Source organism: Mobula hypostoma, chromosome 2, assembly GCF_963921235.1.
Source record: "Mobula hypostoma chromosome 2, sMobHyp1.1, whole genome shotgun sequence".
In the NCBI taxonomy this organism is placed as follows: domain Eukaryota; kingdom Metazoa; phylum Chordata; class Chondrichthyes; order Myliobatiformes; family Myliobatidae; genus Mobula; species Mobula hypostoma.
In genome coordinates this window covers 229,462,304-229,484,936 of record NC_086098.1, presented here as the reverse complement: position 1 = coordinate 229,484,936, position 22,633 = coordinate 229,462,304, and positions in this window count along the sequence as shown.

Here is a 22,633-nt window from a genome sequence, read left to right as displayed (position 1 = left end):
AGAAAAAAACTTTAAATTTTTAAAATGAGAAGGAAAAAAAACCACTACACTATAAGAAAAAAAGGGGAAAAAATGAAATATTTTAAATATTGAAAGGCCAAGGTAGAGTGGATGTGTAGAGAATGTTTCCTATAATAAGTGAGTCTAGGACCAGAGAGCCTCACAATAGAGGGACATCTATTTAGAATAAAGATGAGGAAGAATTTCTCCAGCCAAAGGGTGGTGAATCTGTGGAATTCATTGCCACAAACAGCTGTGGAGGCCAAGTCATTGAGTATATTTAAAGTAGAAATTGATAGGTTCTTGATTAGTTCAGGTGCCAAAGGTTATGGGGAGAAGGCAGGAGAATGGGATCGAGAGGGATAATAAACCAGCTGTAGTTTAAAGGCAGGGTAGACTTGATGGACTGAATGGCAGAATTCTGCTCCTATGTCTTATGGTCTTATGGTCTTATTCATTCCAACTCCCTGTTTTCAATGTGATGACAGTGAAGAAGTATATCACTCTTCCTTAATCAATTTTGGATCTGAATCCTGGAACTCCCTACCTAGCAACGCTGCGGGAACACCTTTACCAGGATGGTAGTGATTCATTAAGGCGGGTCACCATCACCTATGCAAGAGTGTTTAAAGTTGGGTGATAAATGCTGGCCTTTGTCTGTGATGCTCAGAACCAATGAATAAAGAGAAGGATTCCTGGGGGGCAACACACAAAAAATGCTGAAGGAACTCAGCAAGTCAGGCAACAGCATCTATGGAGGGAGTGCTTAGGATTCCTGGAACATTTGTATAGCTGCCTCTCAATAAAATAGATAGATTAGATACTTTATTGTTCCCAAAGGAAATTACAGTATCACCGTAGCATTATAAGTGCACAGATATACAAATAATTAGAAGAGAAGTAAGAAAGAATAAAAAAAAATAAGTTACTTCACAGTCTAACAGGAGGGGGTCATCACTTCCTTGGCTATAGATTGACGCATTAGAAAGCCTAATGGCCGAGGGTAAGAATGACCTCACATAGCACTCTTTAGATCAGTGAAGTCATCTTAGTTTATTACTGAAAGTGCTCCTCTGTTCAGCCAAGGAGGCATGTAGAGAAGCATGCCCAGAATTGGCAGAATTTTCTGTAGGGTCTTTTGTTCTACTACAACCTCCAGTGTGCCCAGTTTGACTCCTATAACAGAGCCAGCCTTTCTAATCAGTTTATGGAGCCTGTTGGCATCACCCGTGTTGATGCCATTGCCCCAACACTTCGCTGCATAGAAGATTGTACAACAGACTGATAGAACATGAGAAGGAGATGCCCCATTTTCTATAGCTCCTTACAAATCTTTGTATTGTCGTGGATTATTCCTTATCTCAATCAATATCTGTAGCTCTACCCTACTGAATTCTCACCATCCACACACTGCCAGGCACGAGAGCACTGCTCGCTCAGTCGCGACTCAGTGACACATTCTTGCCTCCACCATAAGTAAAGACATTCATGAAACAATTGGATTATTGGCTCACCACATTTTTCAGTAATGACCTGCAGCAAAGGAAATAATCATCCTTACCAGTCTAAGACAACAGACACAAAACGCTGGAGGAGCTCAGCAGGTCAAGCAGCATCTGTGGAAAGGAATAAGCAGTTGACGTTTCGAGCCTTTCCTCAGGACTGAGAAGGAAGGGGAAAGATGCCAGAATAAAAAGATGGGGGGAAGGAAAAGAGGCTTGCTGGAAGGTGAAAGGTGAATCCAGGTGGGTGGGAAAGGTCAAGATCTGGAGAAGAAAGAATCTGATAGGAGAGGAGAGTGAACCATAAGAGAAAGGGAAGGAGGAGGGGACCCAGGGGGAAGTAAAAGGTATGTGAGAAGAAGTAAAAGGTCAGAGTGGGGAATAGAGGAAGGGTGGGGGATATGATCGCCCTGAAGAAGAAATTGCCATTCATGCCACTAGGTTGGAGGGTACCCAGACGGAATATAAGTTGTTGCTCCTCCACCCTGAGGGTTGCCTCATCCGGGCAGAAGAGGAGGCCATGTATAGTCCATGTAGTGGAGGAAGAGTTGGGGAGTATAACTGGGGATGGCTTTGAACATAGACTGTTCTACATAGCGGGCAAAGAGGCAGGCATAGCTCGGGCTCATGTGAGTGTCCATGGATACCCCTCGAGCCTGATCTATGTGTGACTCTATACCAATCAGAGTAGTTGATGAACCTCCCTCAGCCCCTTTCTTGCTCTCTAGAAATTTGCTTAAGATACAACTATAGTGAACCAGATATCAAACAATAACACAATGCAGTACAAGACGCAAATAGTGAGCCTAGTGACATTGTGCCAAATCAACAGCAATGTCAGCAAGATAAAGAGCTGTTCATTAATGTTGGATCCAAATGTTTCATTCATATTTTTCTTTGTAGTTTAACAATTAATTGTCTGTTTCTATTTTATATAACCACTTTATGTATAACAGTATATGTACAAAGTGTCCCACAGTGGTTACAGTTGTATGATTCTGGAATTTTCTGTTGGTGCAGTATTATTTGAATAGGGATTTTCTCATTATCTGACTGTTATCTATGAATTTGAAGGAGATTTAAAAAAAATATATGTAGTATAAAAGAACTGAACACAAGAGCAGCACCATCTTTTTGTGTCATCTCCCTTTCCTTATCAGATCTTTATCACCATCCTTCTCAGTTTTTCTTTGCTCTATCAGTGCTTAATAAAACAATCATGAAACAACAAGTTTTGTACCTCTTTCCTGACTTTCGAAAGAACCTTGGACTAGACCAAAAAACCATAAGAAATAGGAGCAGGATTAGGCCATTTGGCCCATCAAGTCTGCTCTACCATGGCTGGTCCAATTTCCCTCTCAGCTCCAGTCTCCTATAAGACCACAAGATATAGGAGCAGGATTAAAACATCTGATTCCAACAATTGGCATAGTTAGCAAGATCATGATGAAGTTTAAGCATGTGGAACAATTGCAGTCAAAGTGGAATTTACAGCATCTAAACGAAAGGGGAAAGAATTTCTGTTCCAATTTGTCTGAGAGAAAACCTAGTTCCAGCTTCAATTCAATGGAAATTAGGAGTGAGGACACTATTACATTGATGTTTAAAAAAAACAGGTCTGTAAGAATATTAGTGGCAATCGATTGGTATCAATCCATTAATTTGGTTGTGGGATGACCCATCGGTCACAGCACAATCCAATGGTTGCAATCTATTAATATTTTGAGATTACAGTTAAAGTAATTAGGGACAAACGGATTAAGATTGAATTAAAATAATGGCCAAAGTTGTGAAACCTACTAAGAGATCTTATCTGAATAAAACATCTCTGTCTGATAAAACTAATGAAAAAATCAAGACAAAATAGACCAAAAATGCCAAGCAACACACATAAAAGTTTCTGGTGAACGCAGCAGGCCAGGCAGCATCTCTAGGAAGAGGCGCAGTCGACGTTTCAGGCCGAGACCCTTCGTCAGGACTAACTGAAGGAAGAGTGAGTAAGGGATTTGAAAGTTGGAGGGGGAGGGGGAGATCCAAAATGATAGGAGAAGACAGGAGGGGGAGGGATGGAGCCAAGAGCTGGACAGGTGATAGGCAAAAGGGATACGAGAGGATCATGGGACAGGAGGTCCATGAAGAAAGACAAGGGGGGGGGAGGGACCCAGAGGATGGGCAAGGGATATATTCAGAGGGACAGAGGGAGAAAAAGGAGAGTGAGAGAAAGAATGTGTGAATAAAAATAAGTAACAGATGGGGTATGAGGGGGAGGTGGGGCATTAGCGGAAGTTAGAGAAGTCGATGTTCATGCCATCAGGTTGGAGGCTACCCAGACGGAATATAAGGTGTTGTTCCTCCAACCTGAGTGTGGCTTCATCTTTACAGTAGAGGAGGCCATGGATAGACATGTCAGAATGGGAATGGGATGTGGAATTAAAATGTGTGGTCACTGGGAGATCCTGCTTTCTCTGGCGGACAGAGCGTAGATGTTCAGCAAAGCGGTCTCCCAGTCTGCGTCGAGTCTCGCCAATATATAAAAGGCCACATCGGGAGCACCGGACGCAGTATATCACCCCAGCCGACTCACAGGTGAAGTGTTGCCTCACCTGGAAGGACTGTTTGGGGCCCTGAATGGTGGTAAGGGAGGAAGTGTAAGGGCATGTATAGCACTTGTTCCTCTTACACGGATAAGTGCCAAGAGGGAGATCAGTGGGGAGGGATGGGGGGGACGAATGGACAAGGGAGTTGCGTAGGGAGCGATCCCTGTGGAATGCAGAGGGGGGGAGGGAAAGATGTGCTTAGTGGTGGGATATTAAGAATAGGAAGGTATGTGATAAGAGAATGCCAGAGGGGAAGGGAAAATCTGGAATGGCTGCTAGTGATTTAGAGATGAGATGGTGTGTTCAGTTTGATTGAATGTGCAAGCAAAGGAAAGAGCCAACAGGATGAATAAACACTTTTACTAATTGATTGGGAAAGAAACATGAAACTTGTGATAAATGACAAAGCCAGCATGACAGAGACAGTCAAAGGTCTAAAGAACCTTTGTATTAACTGAATGAATACATAAACAATATGGTAATCGAAGTGTATGGAGCTCAGAAGCAAACTGAAACAATATAGAGAATCTGAACAGTGTTCAGTTCTGCTAGTGACTCTATGTCTGGCACTCTTCCCTGGGAAACAGCCCCTACATTGAATAGTCCTTGGAGACAGCGATACTATCCAAAATCCAAGGAATTACAGCATACTTGGACCGTCCTTCAAGACAGCGACAGTGTCTGAAGTCCAAGGAATTACAGGACATGACATGGACTTTACAGAGGCCCCTGGCGACTCATGTGAGTATGATAGTGATGAAACAATAATATTGACAGTTATGTCGTAGTTTATTCCAATAAAGACACAGGAAGAGAATATTCGATCAACTGAATGTAATCAATGTTTTGACAAGCTAACCCCTTTTGTGGCAGATCTATCAATTATTTCAATGCCCTGAAAGGATCACACAAGCGGCCAATAGATTCTGGTCAGTACCACTGGTGCCTGAATATCAATCATGGTTGGCGTTCAGAGTTGATGATCAACAATACCAGTGGACGAGGCTACTACAAGGCCCCCACAACAGTCCCACTGTCTATCACATGGCTTTAGGATAACACCTGAGGGAATTATCAGCCATTGATTTGGTTTTCTTTTTAAGCATGTCATACCAGACATTCAGACATTCTTATCTGGCACGTGGTGTCAGGATTAACTGGGTTAGGTTATGAACGTTCCTGACTCGACCCTTGTATATTTTTTACAAGGCCGGGTAGCTAGCTCAACACTCACCCAGCACGGATGGAAAGCGTGCTCGGGGGTGGCCCGACCTGGATTCGAACTTGGGAACCTTCGCTCCAGAGTCCTGGTGCTGATCTCACTACGCCAGCAGCCGGCCTATTGATTTGGTTATCAAACGTTATATGGACGATGTCCTGATAGCATCTAAAACTGCAGACCAGCATGAACATGATGTGCTTTATTTGCTGGGTTATTATCCAAGGGTCACAAAACAAATCTAGATAAGATACAATTACAAGAAGAAGAAGTAATTTACTTGGGACTGAAAATTTCCCAAGGTAAGCAGAAAATTGCTGCAGATCATGCAAAAGCCATTAAGTCAGCAAAGCCTTCTCCAACAGTTCAAAAATGCCAGTCATTTCTGAGTTTGTGCAACTGCAACAGAGCATAGGTCGATTCATATGCTGAAACTGCTCAACTACTCAACAATCTGTAAGCACTCAGACAACCCTATGACTCTTAATGGAGAGGAGAAGATGGCGACGCGACACAGCTCGCAGTGGCCACTCTGGTGGTGATGTCTGTTATTAGTCAAGTAGGGTGCCATGTGCAATCCTGATTTGATGGAGACGAACATGAGAGCACGGAGGAACATCTGGTGAAACTTCTGAAATGCCTGCTTTGCTGCTGCTGCTACTGTGTGATCCAGAATCTCCAGAGGGGAAGGCCCCGGGTCCTCGGCTTTGCTTGTTGCTCGGTGGCCGGGGTGGGGTCGAAGTGCTCGGCAGAGGAAGGTGCTCGGTGCTCGGTGTCGAAGGGCTGGTCGGATGCTCGAAGTTTTCAGACGGACTCAGAGTCCGCTGCGGTCGGGCGCTTCCAATGGTGCTGCATCGGCAAGTTTGCGGCGCTTGGAGGTTCATGGCAGGGAGAGTTTCTCCCTTCTGCCGCCTGCGTGAGATGATGAGTCTATCGGGACTTTGAGACTTTTTTTTGCCGTGCCCATGGTCTGCTCTTTATCAAATTACGGTATTACTTTGCACTGTTGTAACTATATGTTATAATTATGTGGTTTTGTCAGTTTTAGTCTTGGTTTGTCCTGTGTTTCTTGTGATATCATTCTGGAGGAACATTATATCATTTTTTAATGCATGCATTTCTAAATGACAATAAATGAGGACTGAGTGTCCTCATAATCTAATCTAATCTAATAAAAAACACCCGGAAGCTTTAAAAGTGGCATTGTGTACTGCACCTACATTAAGAATTCCTGAGACAAGTAGACTATTTACCCTGTATGTCAAAAAAAACATGACTACACATGAAGGCAGTCTTAACTCAAGAACATGGAGACCTCTTGTTATGACTCTGCGAAATTGGATATTGTAGTATTAGGATGGGATCGGTGTTTCTGAGCAGTGTAGGCAACTATCTGGCAGTCACAGCTGTTTCTAACATTGTGCTGGGTCAGGTTTTAAATGTTTCATGCCCAAATGCAGTACCCGCTTTACTGACTATGAATAGGGCCTCTCAAGTAACAGCTATTCGATGGTCCAAGTGGTCTACAGTTCTTGAGGTAACTTGTATTATCATTCAAAGAGCGAATCGTGTGAATCCAGTTACACTGTTACTAGTGGACATGGAAGACTATGATGACCATGACTGTGCAAGAACAGTAACGCTGTGAAGATGCCTGCAAATTATTACAAAGAAATGCCTCTATCAAGCCCAGATCAGATTCTGACACTGATAACCCCTTATAGATTGAGAAAGAGAGAGATGGAGAGAGGAACTGTTTCTGGAACTGAAGTATGAGCTTCGGGAAATATGGCTCCTGGTACGTCTGTACAACAGGAAGAACTGAAAGCTTTGATTGAAGCCTATAAGTTGGCAGAAGGAAGACCAGCTAATGTCTACATTAATTCTCAAAATGCTTTTGAAGTTGCTCGTGATTTTAGAATCTTCTGGAGACAAAGATGATTTCTTATGGATGTAGGAAACCCAGTCAAGAATAGCCAACTGGTACAAGAATGTATGGATGTTATACAACTACTGTCAGAAATTGTTGTTTTAAAATGTAAAAGCAACTCCAAAATGACTACAATGGAAAGCCATGGAAACGCATTCACAGGTGAAATGGCAAAAAGGACAGCATGGAAAAGAGTAACAGGAATAAAATTTGTAGCAAGAGCATAGGCTGTGAACCTGATGACTGGAATTATGGGAACAAAACTGGACCCTGAATCACAGATAAACATGTTAGATTTTCCAGAGATGCAAGCTCAATGGCCAGCCAAGAAAAGTTGTTCTGGATGTAGAATGATGGGAGGTTAAACAATAATGGAATATGGAGATATGGCACCAGTCATACTACATTGCTTCCTTAACTGGCACAGATACACTCCCTAAGACACATTGGAGTAGAAAAGATGATAGACAGATTCTCCTAATGGCAGTAGAATCCAAAGTCCAGGGCCCAAGCTCGATAAACATTTGAAAAATGTAAGACATGCCGGTTAACAAATCCTGGAGCAACAGAATAGCTACCACGATTAAGTGCTCCTGTACCCATCTACTCTATTTTTAACCTTATGTGTGGACTATGTTCCTTTACCAAAGTGTCAAGGATACTCAGATGTATTGGTAATAATGGACAACTTTTCAAGATATGTGGAAACTATTCCAGCAAAGAAAGCCAATGCCACAAACACAGCAAAAATTCTGATCAAGATCTATATTCCTAGATGGCGATGCCCACGTCACCTCGACAGACCTAGAAACACATTTTACAGGGAGTGTTTTCAGGAATTGATGAATATTGAATGATCTTTTCATTGTTCACATCACCCAGAGTCGAAGGACAAGTGGAAAAAATGAATGGAATCATCAAACAACAGCCAACTAAGTATCATGAGGAAGGCATACCGTGGCCAACGGCTCTTCCTATGCTCTGCTGTAGCATCAAAGCTACCCCAAACAAGAAAACTAAACCACGTCCTTTCAAAGTGGTAACAGGGCTTCCTATGTAACTAACAGGAGGAGGGATCTCAGAGAGGTTGATACAGATATTATGGGGCAGACAGTTTAGTTGACTATCGTGTGAAATTAACCCAAGCTTTCCAGTCCACTGCTCTGTATTTCTGGCATCTGCAAGGTCTCCTGTGTTTACAGTCTGCTTCTCTATAGATTTCTGCCTCTTGGAGTAATCCAACAGAAGGAGGACACACCCGGATTCCTGATGAGTGGGATCTGATCAAGAAATGGCATAAGAATCCACTCGGAGCTCAGTTCCTTATCAAGTGCCGTTAATTACCAATTTGAAGATAAAGTGGTATCCGGCTAGGACAACAAGCACTGTGATCAATGTGCTAGTAGCCTCTGACCCAGTGCCTCTCTGCTGGGTGAGCAAACCACCAAACAACCAGAAGATTTCAAGCAAGTCGACAACTACCGGACATTATGAAATTTTTCCAATATTAGTTGTTGTTAAATTATTCCTATTTACAATGAGCACTAGTATTCATACTAATATACTTAATCACAGTTTACATTTTTACTTGTATTAGTGTCATTGATATAATAATTCACACTCATGTAAGTATGCTTACTGATCTGCCTAACCATAGCATAATCATGTTGAATACTTTGAAGAATTTGATATTTCATAACAAGTAGATTTGATGATTTTATACTCAATGTAAGTACTACAAGTTTTCCTGCTACTGATTTTTCAGATATAATTATTCTGAATGTGTGATTTAGAATCAAAGGGAATGATTGTTGGATCCAACTGTTTAATTGATACCTTCTTTAGCAATTAATTGTCTGCTTGTATTTTATATAATTACTTATATACAGGTAAATGCTACTATGCTTCCCAGTGGTCACAGTGTGTATATGCAATTATTTAGTGTGTTCCCTAGTGGTTACATTTGTATGATTCTGGAAGCTTCTCTTGAATACAGATTGGCTGACTCTTATCTACGAATTTGAATGGATTTTTTCTTATCTATGTTGTATAAAAGAGCTGACATGAACCCAGCACCAAGTTTTTGTTTCTTGCTCCTTTTGCTTAGCAGATCCCGATCACTGTCTGTTTCAATTTTCCCTTTATTTTCTCAACACTTAATGAAACGATTATGAACCAACAAGCTTTATACCACTTTCTTGACTTTTGAAAGAACCGTGTATTAAGACATCAGAATCCAACATTAGCTTCAGGAAGAGGGATGGAGCACATGTCCCCATTTGTACCAATGGTGCAGAAGTAGAGGTGGTTGAGAGGTTCAAATAGCTAGGAACAACTATCACAAATTCTTGTCCTGGCCTCACCACATACACTGCACAGCCAAGAAAGCGCACCAGCACCTCTACTTCTTCAGAAAACTATGGAAAATTGGCATGTACCCCTTGACCCTCACCAAATTTTACCAATATACCATAGAAAGTATCCCATTTGGAGGCATCATAGCTTGTTGTGGCAATTACTCTACTCAAAACCACAAAAAAACTTCAGAGAATTGTGAACACAGATCAGCAGATCATGAAAGCCAGCTTCTTCCATGGACACTGTATACAGCTCTCACTGCCTTAGGAAAGTAGCCGACATAATGAAATAACCTTCCCAGCCCAGACATTCGCATTTCTCCGCTTCCCCTTCCATCAGGCAGAAATGAAAAAAGCTTGAAAATACAGACCCCATTGTCAATAGATTCTTGAACAACCTCTTGCACAATAAAGATGAATGATAAAGACATCACAATCTACTGGTTCATGGTCCTGTCACCTTATTGTTTGCCTGCACTATACTTTCTCTGTAACTGCAACAGCATATTCTGAATTCTGTTATTGTCTTCCCTTTGTACTTGTGTTTGGAAATGATCAGGATGGATGGCATGCAAAACAAAGTTTTTTACTGTATCCTGGTACATGTGACAACAATAAACCAATTATTAATTACAAATTACCTCTACATTAGCGCAGTTAGCCGCTCAGCACCAGGGCAATTTGGGAAGAACTAAAAATGCTCAGGTTGCCTAAGCTAACTATATCCTTAAATGAATGAATAGAAATTTGCCATGGCTGAATTTCAACACTCTGCTAAAGGATTCAGTTGAAATAATACAAATTCTGTTTACCAGCCATGTATTGATGGTCCTGCTAAATGTCTCCAGTATTTTCTGTGCTTTTCTGAGTCCATAGTATTTCTGCAGCAAATTATATTTCATTCACCGGTGTATTTACTTGTGACCTTTCGGTGGGTCTCAGATATTGACGGGCTTCTCTGAGTAAAACCTTCATCTGATTAGCACCTGAATGCCGAGCTAAATGTAGCAAAAAGGTTACAAAACATCACTGCTCCTTTCAATGATCAGCTTCAATGAATCACTTCGTAAACAGTAAGCATTGTCAAAAACCAAGAAAATTGCTCAATGCCACAATGAAGGAAAGGTGAAGCAGGCTTTAATGAGTTTGGTGGACTACACAACTTTGAATGCACAGAAAACTTCTCCAATGACAAGTTCTTCAAGCCTAGTTCCAACACATTGTTGAGTCTGAAGTCTCATGTACGCTAGACTGCTCTATCTGTGTAGGGGCAGTGTGTTATTTTCACTGAAAATTGCAGTCCTTGATCAGGATTTTAATAAATTATATGTTTTGTTTATAATAATCTAGTTACTCTAAAGTTGTAGTTAAGTTCCTCTCCTCACCTTGTGGTGCATCCTTGCCATTTCTTACAAAGCCAAATACAAAATAATCTGCAGATGCTGGGAACACACATCAAAGTTGCTGGTGAATGCTGCCTGGCCTGCTGCGTTCACCAGCAACTTTGATGTGTGTTGCTTGAAGTTCCAGCATCTGCAGAATTCCTCGTGTCTGCAGATGCTGGGATCAAGTTGCTAGTTCAATGTTCAACCCAGCACAGATGGGAAGTGTGCAGGGAGCCAGCTGGATGCGAACGTGGGACCACTCAACTGCTGATACTGCTGATACGACTACACCACCACACCACCAGCCAGCTAATTCACTCAAAAGACAAGAAGAGAAGCAGAAACCACACTCTGAAAGAAAGAGGTGGAAATCTGTCAGGTAGAGCAGTGGAACTTCACCAAGGTAGATACTAATGGAAGAAAAAGAAAAGCAGGGTTAGAGCAATTTTCTGTTGAAAAAAAAAATGGGCCCCAATAATGATGCAGAGGTGACAACTGGCAGAAGGTTCAGAGGAATTCACGTGTCACCAGGAAGCTAAAAGTAGAAAGGTAATTCAGAAATGGCCGAGGAATCTATTTCTGATGATCCCAGCATCCCAGGGGAGTCAATTGAAGTGATAACGATTAACCCTTGACTTCCATGTTTGGAAGTGCAATACAGTCAATAAAATACATCAATATTAAACAAGACTGGTCCATCCATCACCAGTATTCCTTGTGGCTGAAAATTGTAATTCTAGGCACTTTCAGCAGGATACTTGCATTTCCCTCCTCAGCCCATCCTACCCACATGGAGAGTGAAAGCCCGGAAAGTACCTGACCTACCTGACCACCTCCTTGATATCCTCTCCTCTGTATCCTCATTGGGTGAGGCCATCAAACTCTCACCATATGGAAAAGGTTGAAAGAGTGAGAAATAGCAAGATTACAGTGCCTTCCATGGGATGGAACTGAAATAGCAAGTGTTTTACATTGGGGTTGGTCACTGCAAAGGGAGGGACAGGGAGTGCAGTCTTCTCTCTTCATATGTAACATGAGTGGCAAGAATCCATGGGAGGCAATGTGCCTTGCCCAGGTTCCGATCCAATTATGTCTGCGGTCCTCTCTACCATTACAGCAAGCCCAAAACAGCCTCAAGGAACAAAGCCTCATCTTCCTTCTCAGCATATTGCAGCCAATTTTGTAACTGCAGATAACTCACTTTCTTCCTTCTGTCTGCATCAGAACTACCTGTCATCATCTTGACTCAGATCTTCTTTTCCTACCATGTTTCTTTATTTCTTGTCCAGTCTGGCCTTTTGGACTTGTCCATCAGCCTTACCGTTATCAGAATATTACATTGACAAAGAAGCTGACACTACTACAGAACCATAGGCTGGGTGAGTGACAGGAATAGTACCCAAAGTCTTCTTCCCAGGTTGGGTGATGGAGAACTGGGGGTGGGAAGGGGAGAGATTTATTGGAGTAACTTTTTCACCCAAAGGGTGGTCAGTATATGGAGTAAGCAGCCAAAGGCAGTTATATTAGCAACATTTAAAATATATTCGGACAGGTGCATGGATAGGACATGTTTAAAGAGATATGGGCCATAAAGGGGAAACAGGGCTTTCTTAGATGGTTGTCTTGGTTGCCATGGACCATTTAGGCTGAAGAAGCTGTTTCCGTGCTGCCTCTGACTCTGTTTAACAGCCACATTATGCCATCTGATATCAGCCTATTATAAATACTCCTGCTGTTCTGTCCACCTCTCCCTTAGCTTCTCTACCATCTCAAGCTAACCTGTTTCTCTCTTTTCTAATTCTAATGAAGGATATTTGACTTGAAACATTAACTGCTTCTCTTTGCACAGATGCTGCCTGACCTGCCGAATGTTCTGAGATGTCTCTGTTTCTACCATGAGCATTTGTGTTTATTTTGGGGAGCAGAAATCCATCTTCAGCCATTCCTTTTTTTCTTTGGAAATAAATATCAAGAGGAATAAACTCTTCTCAGGTTTCCAGCCGGGTACAGGTACCAATTATAACTGATGCTTCGATGACAAATTTTGCCATTTTGGTAGAGTTTGTCATCAAAATGTTGGTTATAATTGATACCTGTACCCGGCTGGAAGCCCGAGAAGAGTTTATTCGTCATACTCGCCGGGAAAGCACTAGATCCTTTTTCAAATATCAAAAGGATCAGCACAGCCAGGGGTGGCGGTGGCGAAGGTACAACAGAATAGATTGGGTATCGTTCGCTTAGTTAGTTCGGCACAATATTGTGCGCTGAAGGGCATGTTTGTTGTGCTGTATTTTTCTGTGCTCTGTGTTCTTTATTCTATATTATATGTTCTATGTTGTGTGTTCTTTCCGAGACTTCAGAGCCCGCATAATACAGGTGATTAAGAAAACTCTGTTCCCTTAGAGATTTCCTTGTGGTTTAACATATTGAGAAACGTGACGCAAGATACCTGGGACAAGTGGAGAGTGCAAGTTCACGGTTGGAGTCAGTCGAACAGATGGTGGTGCTCCAAATTAAGTTTATTGAAGGTATCCATAGGCTGAATGAAAAGCAATTCAAACATAGGGCCCCATTATCTAGTGACCTCCGACAAATGGACCTGAATAGGGTCAGGGTTCACGGCTTACGGCTCTCAGCTGGACAAAAGCAGCTACCAACAGCAGTCACTCAATTGAAGGAGAGAAGCAGATCTTGAGTACTATTCCAACCAGTGCATTTTACTTATCTTTTAATCCCAGTAAGTTGCCATCAAAGCAGAGACTGTTTCGTTTGTTTGTCTGAAGGGGAGCCTTGTTAGTGGCAAACAAAGGCCAAATCTATTTCCAGTACATTTGTGTCAGCATGAAACATCTAGCTATTAAAAACAGCCTGATACATGCTCTAAGTGTACACATGTCAACATATAGACTCTGAGAAAAATGTACAATTTGGCCAGAGGTCTCATTGCTTTACTGTGTTCCAGGAGACTAATTTACAGGAAGACAGAATAGTTTCTAATTTTGTGTAAGAGGATGTGGGGTCTAGAGTTCAGCTGTCCCCTCCAAAGTTGGTGAAGAAAAGATCAGCAGTGGAGGACAGGACACTCAGCTGCTATTATTCTTCCAATCCATAAGTCCGTAAAACATTGGAGTAGAATTAGGCTATTTGGCCCATCGAGTCTGTTCCACCATTTAATCATGCCGATTCTTTTTTCCCTCCTCAGCCCCACTCCCCAGCCTTCTCCCTGTAACCATTGATGATGTGTGCAATCAAGAACCTATCAGGCTCTGCCTTAAATTTACCTTACAACCTGGTCTCCACAGCTGCCTGTGGTAACAAATTCCACAAATTGACCACCCTCTGGCTAAAGCAATTTCTCCCCATCTCTGTTTTAAATGGAAGCCCCTCTATCCTGAGGCTGTGCCCTGTTGTCTTAGACTCCTCCACCATAGGAAACATCCTTTCCACATCTACTCTATCTAGGCCTTTCAACATTCAAAAAGTTTTAATGAGATTACCCCTCATCCTTCTAATTTCCGGCGAGTCCGGACCCAGAGTTATCAAACGTTCCTCGTATGGTAACCCTTTCATTCCTTGTGAACCTCCTCTGGACCATCTCCAATGCCAGCAGAGCTTATCTAAGATGAGGAACCCAGACCTGTTCACAATACTCGAGGTGAGGCCTCATCAGTGCCTCATAAAGCCTCAGCTTCACATCTCGGCTCTTGTATTCCAGACCTCTTGAAAAGAATGCCAACATTCCATTTGCCTTTCTCACCACTGACTCTACTTGCAAGTTGAACTTTAGGGTGTTCTGCACAAAGGCTCTCAAGTCCCTTTGCATCTCAGATTTTTTGATTTTCTCTCCATTTAGAAAATAGTCTGCATGTTTATTTGTTCTACCAATCTGAATGACCATGCATTTTCCAATATTGTATTTCATTTTCCTGCTGGTTCTCCTAATCTGTCTAAGTCCTTCTGGAGACAACCTTTTTCCTCAAAACCACCTGCCCCTCCAACAATCTTCATATCATTTACAAACTTGGCAACAGAGCCATCTATTCCACCATCTAAATCATTGATCACAGTGAATGGTGGTGCTGGCTCGAAGGGCTGAATGGCCTACTCCTGCACCTATTGTCTATTGTCTATTGTCTATTGATGTACAGCATAAAAAGAAGCGGTCCCAAAACCAAACCACACAGAACACCACTAGTCACTGGCAGCCAACCAGAAAAGGATCCTTTTATTCCCACTCATTGCCTCCTACCAATGGGCCAATGCTCTAACCATGCCAGCATCTTTCCTGTAATACCATGGGCTCTTAACTTGGTAAGCAGCCTCATGTGTGGCACCTTGTCAAAAGGCCTTCTTAAAGTCCAAATATACAATATCTACTACATCCCCTTAAGGAAACCATGCTGACTTTGTCCTATCTTGTCCTGTGTCACCCAGCACTCCATAACCTCATCCTTAACAATTGATTCTTCCCAACCACTGCGGTAAGGGTAACTGGTCTACAATTTCCTTTCTGCTGCCTTCCTCCTTTCTTAAAGAGTGGAGTGACATTTTCAATTTTCCAGTCCTTTGGCACCATGCCAGAGTCCAATGATATTTGAAAAATCATTACTAATACCTCCACATTCTCTAGCGCTACCTTTTTCAGAACCCTAGGGTACAGTTCATCTGGTCCAGGTAACTTATGTACCCTTAGGTCTTTCAGCTTTTTGAGTACCTTCTCCTTTGTAATTGTAAATGCACTCACTTCTCTTCCCTCACACCCTTCAACAACTGGAACACTGCTGGTGCCTTCCACAGAAAAGGCTGATGCAAAATACTCATTTAGTTCATCTGCCATCTCCTTGTCCCCGTTATTATTTCTCCTGCCTCATTTTCTAGTGGTCCTATATCCACTCTCATCTCTCTTTTATTTTTTACATACTTGGAGCAAGCTTTTACTATCCACTTTGATATTGTTTGCTAGCATGCTTTCATATTTAATCTTTTCCCTCCTAATGACTCTTTTAGTTGCTCTCTGTAGGTTGTTAAAAGCTTCCCAATCCTCTGGACCTTAACATTAATTTTTGTGTAGTTGTATGCCCACTCTTTTGCTTTTACATTAGCTTTGACTTCCCTTGTCAACTACAGTTGTACTATTTTGCCATTTAAGCATTTCTTTCTTTTTGGAGTTTATCTGTCCTGCACCTTCCTTGTTTTGCCCAGAAGCTCATACCATTGCTGCTCTGCTGTCGTCCCTGCCAGCAGCTCCTTTCAATTTACTTTGGCCAACTCTCTCACACCACTGTAACTTCCTTTACTCCACTGAAATACTGCTACATCAGACTTTACTTTCTCCCTCTCAAATTTCAAGTTGAACTCAATCATGTTGTGATCGCTGCCTCCGAAGGGTTCTTTTACCTTGAACTCCCTAATCATCTCCGGTTCATTACATAACACCCAATCCAGTATAGCTGATCCCCTGGTAGACTCAATGACAAACTGTACTAAAAAGTCATCTTGTAGGCATTCAGCAAATTCACTCTCTTAAGATCCGTAACCACCCTAATTTTCCCAATTGACCTCATGTTGAAATCTCTCATGACAACATTGCCCTTTTGATATGCCTTTTCTATTTTCTATTGTAATCTGTGGCCTGCATCCCAGCTACTGTTGGGAGGCCTGTATATAACTGCCATCAGGGTCCTTTTACTCTTGCAGTTTCTTAACTCAAACCACAAGGATTCAACATTTTCCAATCCTGTGTCACATCTTTCTACTGATTTGATGTCATTCTTTACCAGTAGAGGCACACCACCCCCTCTGCCTAACTTCCTATCCCTCCGATATAACGTGCAACCTTGGACATTCAGCTCCCAACTGCAACTATCCTTCAGCCACGATTCAGTGATGGCCACAACATCATACCTGACAATCTGTAATTGTGCAACAAGATCTTATACTTATATCTTATACTCTGTGCATTGAGATATAACACTTCGAGTACTATATTTGCTACCCTTTTTGATTTTGTATCCCTAATGCACTGATACTCATCCCTCTGGCTGCAATTTTGTCCTATCATCTGCCTGTCCTTCCTGACAGTCTGACCGCATGCTATCTTTGCTTTTTTGCTATCTGTCCTATCCAGAGTCCCTTCACTCCGGTTCACACCCTTCAGCTAAATTAGTTTAAACCCTCCCTAACAGCTCTAACAAACCTGCCTGGAGTTCCCTTTGGATTCAGGTGCAACCCGTCACTTTTGAACAGGTCATACCTCCCCCAGAAGAGGTCCCAATGATCCAAGAACCTGAATTCCTGCCCCCTGCACCAGCATCTCAGCCACACACACATTAATTTGCCAAATCATCCTGTTTCTATCCTCACTGGCATGTGGCACAGGCAGCAATCCAGAAATTACTATACCGGAAGCCCTGCTTCTCAGCTTTCTACCTAGCTCTCTAAATTCTCTTTTCAGGACCTCTTTGCTTTTCCTTCCTTTGTCATTGGCACCAGTATGTACCAAGACATCTCGCTGCTCTCCCCCACCCTCCCCTAAAATGCTGTGGACACGATCTGAAACATCCCTGACTCTGGCTCCTGGGAGGTAACATACCATCCAGGTGTCCCATTCACATCCACAGAATGTCCTGTCTGTTTCTCCTCACTATTGAGTCCCTTATCACTACCACTCCAATCTTCTCTCACTTTCCCTTCTGCACCATGGACCTATGCTCAGTGCCAGTAACCTGGTCTCCATGACATTCCTCTGGGAGCTCATCCCCCACGACAGTATCCAAAACGGTATACTTATTTTTCAGGGTAGTAGCCACAGGGGTGCTCTGCACTAACTACCTATTCATATTTCCATTTCTCCTTACAGTCACCCAGTTACTCGCCTCTTGCAACCTCGGGGTGACTATTTCCCTGTAACTCTGATCGATTATCTCCTCACTCTCCTGTACAAGCTGAAGGTCATCCAGCTGATGCTCCAGATCCCTAACACGGTCTTCAAGGAGCTGCAACTGGATGCACTTCACACACATGTAGTTCCCTGGGTCTCCCAGGACTCCAACATCTGGCACGTAGAACACACAACAGCCATTTACTATACTAGATACAGTAAGAGAGAGAAAAAAGGGAACCTTAGTAGAAGCTTACCCAGAGCCAATGCCTCTTTCCAGCCGAAGCCTCCTCTGAGCCAAAACCTGACACTCCTGCACTCCCACTGGCCTATTCCCAACAATGGCTGCCACCACAATGGCCACCCTGCTTGTCCCTTCTGTACTTTTAAACAAGCATCGCCGGCCTGCGAGAAACCTTGTCATTGTGGACTGTTCCTGCACTGTTTGGGTTGCTGGAATGAGCCTGAACACCCACAAATTTGACCTACCAAAATGCATCACTTCGCACATCTGGGTTGAACTCCATCTGCCACTTTTCAGCCCAGTATTGCATCCTATCAATGTCCCGTTGTAACCTCTGACAGCCCTCCACACTATTCACAACACCCCCAACCTTTATGTCATCAGCAAATTTACTAACCCATCCCTCCACTTCCTCATCCTGGTCATTTATAAAAATCACTGAGAGAAGGGGTCCCAGACAGATCCCTGAGGCACACCACTGGCCACTGACCTCCATGCTGAATATGACCCATCTACAACCACTCCTTGCCTTCTGTGGGTAAGCCACTTCTGGATCCACAAAGCAAGATCCCCTTGGATCCTATGCCTCCTTACTTCCTCAAAAAGCCTTGCATGGGGTACCTCTCCTTGTCAAATGCCTTACTGAAATCCATATACACTACATCTACTGCCCTACCTTCATCAATGTGTTTAGTTACATCCTCAAAAAATTCATTCAGGCTCGTAAGGGACGACCTGCCTTTGATAAAGCCATGCTGACTATTCCTAATCATATTATGCCTCTCCAAAGGTTCATAAATCCTGCCTCTCAGGATCTCTTCCATCAACTTACCAACCACTAAAGTAAGACTCACTGGTCTATAATTTCCTGGGCTATCTCTACTCCTTTTCTTCAATAAGGGAAAAACATCTGCAACCCTCCAATCCTCTGGAACCTCTTCCATCCCTATTGATGATGCAAAGATCATTGCCAGAGGCTCAGCAATCTCCTCCCTCACCTCCCACAGTAGCCTGGGGAACATCTTGTCTGGTCCTGGAGACTTATCCAACTTGATGCTTTCTAAAAGCTCCAGCACATCCTCTTTCTTAATGTTTATATGCTCAAGCCTTTCAAAGTCCTGACAAAGGGTCCTGGCCCGAAACATCGACCGATCTTTTCCACAGATGCTGCCTGACGTGCTGAGTTCCTCCAGCGTGTTGTGAGTGTCGCTTTGACCTCAGCATCTGCAGATTATTTTGTGTTTAGCTTTTCAAAGTGCTGTACGTCATCCCTACAATCACCAAGATCCTTTTCTGTAGTGAATACTGAAGCAAAGTATTCATTAAGTACCTCTGCTATCTCCTCCGGTTCCATACACACTTTTCCACTGTCACACTTGATTGGTCCTATTCTCTCACGTCTTATCCTCTTGCTCTCCACATACTTGTAGAATACCTTGGGGTTTTCCTTAATCCTGCTCTCCAAGACCTTCTCATGGCCCCTACTGGCTCTCTTAATTTCATTTTTAAGCTCTTTCCTGCTAGCCTTATAATCTAGATCTCTATCATTACCTAGTTTTTTGAACCTTTCATAAGCTTTTCTTTTCTTCTTGACTAGGTTTTCAACAGCAATTGTGCACCACGGTTCCTGTACTCTACAATCCTCTCCCTGTCTCATTGGAACCTACCTATGCAGTACGTCACGCAAATGTCCCCTGAACATTTGCCACATTTCTGTCGTACATTTCCCTGAGAACATCTGTTCCCAATTTATGCTTCCAAGTTCCTGCCTGATAGCTTCTTATTTCCTCTTACTCCAATTAAATATTTTCCTAACTTGTCTGTTCCTGTCCTTCTCCAGTGCTATGGTAAAGGAGATAGAATTGTGATCACTATCTCCAAAATGCTTTTCCACTGAGAGACCTGACACCTGACCAGGTTCATTTCCCAAAACCAGATCAAGTACAGCCTCTCCTCTTGTAGGCTTATCTACATATTGTGTCAAGAAACCTTCCTGAACACACCTAACAAACTCCATCCCATCTAAACCCCTTGCTCTAGGGAGATACCAATCAATATTTGGGAAATTAAAATCTCCCACCACGACAACCCTGTTATTATTACATCTCAGTAGACAATCCCTCCATGACTTCCTCCTTTTCTGCAGCCTTGACATGATCTCTGATTAACAGTGCCACGCCCCCACCACTTTTGCCTCCCTCCCTGTCCTTCCTGAAACATCTAAAGCCTGGCACTCTAAGTAACGAATCCTGCCCCTGAGCCATCCAAGTCTCTGTAATGGCCACAACATCGTAGATCCAAGTACTGATCCACAGTTTAAGCTCATCCGCTTTGTTCATGATGCTTCTTGCATTAAAATAGACATATCTCAAGCCATCGGTCTGAGCGCATTCCTTCTCTATCACCTGCCTATCCTCCCTCTCGCACTGTCTCCAAATTTTCTCTATTTGTGAGCCAACTGCCCCTTCCTCTGTCTCTTCAGTTCAGTTCCCACCCCCCCAGCAATTCTAGTTTAAACTCTCCCCAATAGCCTTAACAAACCTCCCTGCCAGGATATTGACCCCCCTCAGATTCAAGTGCAACCCATCCTTTTTGTACAGGTCACGCCTGTCCGTAAAGGGGTCCCAATGATCCAGAAATCTGAATCCCTGCCCCCTGCTCCAATCCCTCAGCCACGCATTTATCCTCCACCTCATTCTATTCCTATACTCACTGTCATGTGGCACAGGCAGTAATCCCGAGATTACTACCTTTGAGGTCCTGCTTCTCAACTTCCTTCCTAACTCCCTGTAGTCTGTTTTCAGGACCTCCTTCCTTTTCCTATCTATGACGTTGGTACCAATATGTACCACGACCTCTGTCTGTTCACCTTTACCGCTACAGGATATTGTGGACGCGATCAGAAACATCCCGGACCCTGGCACCTGGGAGGCAAACTACCATCCGTGTTTCTTTCCTGTGTCCACAGAATCGCCTGTCTGACCCCCTAACTATTGCGTCCACTATTACTGCAGCCTCCTTCCTTTCCCTGCCCTTTTGAGCCACAGGGCCAGGCTCTGTCGGCCACTGTTGCTTCCCCCAGGTAGGCTGACCGCCCCCCCCAACAATACTCAAGCAGAAGTACGTATTGTTAAGGGGGACAGCCACAGGGGTACTCTCTGGTATCTGACTCTTGTCCTTCCCTCTCCTGTTACCCATTTATCTGTCTTCCAAGGCCCTGGTGTGACTACTTGCCTATAGCTCTTCTTTATCAGCTCCTCACTCTCCCTGACCAGACGAAGGTCATCGAGCTGCAGCTCCAGTTCCCTAACACGGTCCCTAATGAGCTGCAGCTCGACACACCTGGTGCAGATATGGCCATCCGGGAAGCTGGGAGTTTCCCGGACATCCCACATCTGACACCCAGTACAGAACACCAGCCTCACAGACATACCTCCTGTTTCTATTCGTCGCAGGTAACTTACTCGCCTCGACTCGTTATTGCCGAAGACCGAATGGGTCAAAGCCCTACCACTCTGCCTCAGATCACTCCGTCCATGACCGCTCTGCTAGGCAGTGTCTCCCTTTTATGCCTGAACCTTCCCTGCTATCCAACTCACGATTGGTGTTCCAGTTATAGTCGCTGATAGGCCGCGTACAATTGACAAACACTCTTGAAGCTCCCTTTCTAAATAGCCACTGCTGACATGTGAGAAATCCCTCTTGGTAAACTATAGTACAACTATAGAGCCATCCACAGCATAGTAAATTTTATATTATCCAATTCAGGCCTGAAGATTTAATTGCTGTAGAGGATTTCTTACTCTTTTGGGATACTGTCTTTCCTAACAAGGGGAACTACTCTGCTTGGCAAATGAGACTTGTGGCTGTGAAACAATTTTCAGGTTCTGGGATCTCCCACTTGGTGGTTGTAGGTGTTAACTCTGGGACTGCAGGAAGTGGTTCTAACAGCTCTGGACATGTCCTTTGGCCTTGGGGCATCCACCATTGCTTGAATTTTCTCAGCACACTTGTGTAATTCTAGTGGTTCAATGGTGTGACTACAGTAGGTGATGCTTAGCTTAAAGAATTCACACTTGTTGTGTCATACACTCAGTCCACAATCTTCTCATCTTTTTAACGTTGTACAGTCTTGAGATTTTGAAGATGTTCCTTGTCATCCTTACTGGTAATAATGATGTCATTCAGGTAACACTGGGTGTCTGAGAAGCATTGGAAAGAATTCCTTTAGCCTCCATATGATCTATCTCACTAGCTACTTTATCATGGATTGTATATGGAACCGGATCAGCTTTGTAAAACTTGGGTGTGGCATCTTCATTTAACATTATTTTGACCTTGATATGTTTCAGTTTTCCAATGCCATCTCTGAACACTGCTGTGGCATCATTCAGTACCTTTCTTAATCCGCTTTCAGGTGACTCTGTTGCAAGGGATGTGAAATGCAAATGGTGGATGGATCTCTAATCAAGTTGTAGTTGTCTCAACCACTCACAGCCCCACGTTGCTGATCCTCCTG